Raw genomic sequence first — 2,549 nt, forward strand, 5'->3', positions numbered from 1 at the left:
ATACAACAAACAGGAATTGGGGTGGTAAGAAGCATTGCTACCATCTGAGAACCAGCTTTTCAACAAAACCTTGGAAATGGGTTACCACCTTGTAAACATCAAATTGGATTATATTCTTTTTTTATTCTAAAGTTCCAAGTAATTGAACATTTAAGTATAAAAGAGATGAAACCATAAATATAGAAAGAAAACAAGATCCTCGTTTGTTTATACATATGAATATATTGCCTGCATGTAAGTAGGTGCACCCCTGTCATGCATTGCCCACAGAGATTAAAAGAGGGTGTTGTATTCCCTGGAACTGGAATTACAGATGGTAATTAGCCACCATGTGGGTGCTGAGAATGGAACTTGGGTCCGCTGCAAGAGCAGCCAGTGCTCCTAACTGCTGAGCCATGTCTCCAGCTCTGGGATACAAGATTGAGATTGAATGGCATTTCATTTTATTCTGTTGGGAGTATTTTTGTTTTCTGTGTGTGAGAGCGGGAGCAAGACAGGGTCTCACGTAACCCAGACTGACCTCATACTATGTAGGTGAAAAGAACTTTGAATTGATCTTCCTGCCTCACCCTCCAAGTGCTGGGATTATGCACCACTGTCTAGCTTTTGTTTTGTTCTGTTTTGTGGTGCTGGAATGGAATCCAAGGCATGTGTTCTACCACTGAACCACATCCTAGTCCATAGTAGGACTTTTTACTTGTGTGTCCTTCATACTTAGTTTTTTTTTTTTTTTTATTTACATGGGAAATGTTTATTTTTATTTTAAAATATTATTTTTCTTTTATGTGTATGTGTGTATTGCCTGCATGTAGGTAAGTGCACCCATGCCATGCAGTGCCCACGGAGGACAGGAGAGGCTGTTAGATCCCCTGGAACTGGAGTTACGAACAGTTGTTAGCTGCCATGTGGATGCTGGGATTCAAACCGTGGTCTTCTGCAAGAACAGCCAGTGTTCTTAACCTCTGAGCCATCTCTCCAGCCCCCTGGGGGTGGGGGTAAAAAAAAAAAACTGATGGAGCTGGAGATATGCCTCAGCACTTAAGAACACTTAGTACTCCTGCAGGGGATCCAGGTTCAGTTTCCAGCACCCACATCCTCTAACCCACAGTTGGCTGTAACTCCAGTTCTCAGGGATCCAGCACCCTCTTCTGGCCTCCATGGGCATCTGCACACAAGTGGTACACATGAATTTACACAGGTGCATGTGTACACACACAAAGTAAAATGTGTTTAACCTGATTAAAATAAAAACAAAGTGGGTGTGGGAGGTAGAAGTCTATGAGATTGAGGCCAAGCCAGACTGGTTTATATAGGATTAAGAGCTCTTGGTGGTCTTCCAAAGAACCCAAGTTTTGTTCCCAGCACCCATGTCCAGCAGTTCATAACTGCTTGTTAAGAGCACTGGCTATTCTTGTAAAGGACCCAGATTCGGTTCTCAGCACCCACATAGTCACTATCAACCATCAATAGTAACTCCAGTTCCAGAGACTCCAACGCCCTCTTCTGGCTGCTGTGGACATTGCACAACACTGGTACATACCTGCAGGCATATTATATAAGGACTGTCGTCCAACAGATAGGTGCCATGTTCTGAGCTCAGTTGCTGGGCCTGTTGACTGTTCACACCCTGGAAGGGTGGGACAGGGAGAGTCATAGCACCCTGGCCTGAGAGTCCAGCCACAGCTCTCAACCCATAATAAGCAATTGGGCCATAATTGCATGTGGCCTGGGAGCTAGAGTATATGGGCTGGGGAAGACTAGGGGGAGGGTCTCTCACCATTTTGTGAGGCTATGGGGAAGCCATCATCCATGCTTGAGTGAACACTTGCATGTGGCCTTAGGTAGGGAGCACCTATATTCCTGTAAGTAAACCTTCACCCATTCCTCTGTATATAAGCCAAATACACTCATTGAATTCTCAGAGTGCATTTTGGTGGAATCATTCCTCAGGATAGGACCAAGGGAGGAGGGGTTGGCATATACCTGACTGGAACCTGAATTGGGCTTCTGTGGGTACTCCTGAATAGCTGATCTGAAGCCATCAGTTCCCTCCAAATTAAACCTAAGAGAACCTGAACCCTGTACCAACCAGCTTTACATAACCAATAAAGAAAGGATCTAGGGGCTGGAGAGATGGCTCAGCGGTTAAGAGCACTGACTGCTCTTGCAGAGGACCCAGGTTCAAGTCCCAGCACCCACATGGCAGCTACAAACCATCCTTAACTCCAGTTCCAGGGGGTCTGACACCCTCTTCTGACCTCTGTGGCATTGCATGACATGGGTGCACTCATACATGCAGGCAATACACTCATACACATAAAATAAAAAAGGTTTTAAATAAAAAAAGGAAAGGATCTAGGCACCCCAATAATAAAAACAGAAGCATACTTCAGCTTAATTCTCATATCAGAATCATAAACAAAAGAAATTCACATGCCAAAATCACAATGAAAGAATAATAAAATGGAAAGCCAAAACACTATGTCCCCACCAAACTCCACAAATCCTGTTCTACAAGGAAAACCCCCTGGAGATAACCCAGGACACTG

This window comes from Nannospalax galili, unplaced genomic scaffold, assembly GCF_000622305.1.
Source record: "Nannospalax galili isolate Female #2095 unplaced genomic scaffold, S.galili_v1.0 scaffold744, whole genome shotgun sequence".
In the NCBI taxonomy this organism is placed as follows: Eukaryota; Metazoa; Chordata; class Mammalia; order Rodentia; family Spalacidae; genus Nannospalax; species Nannospalax galili.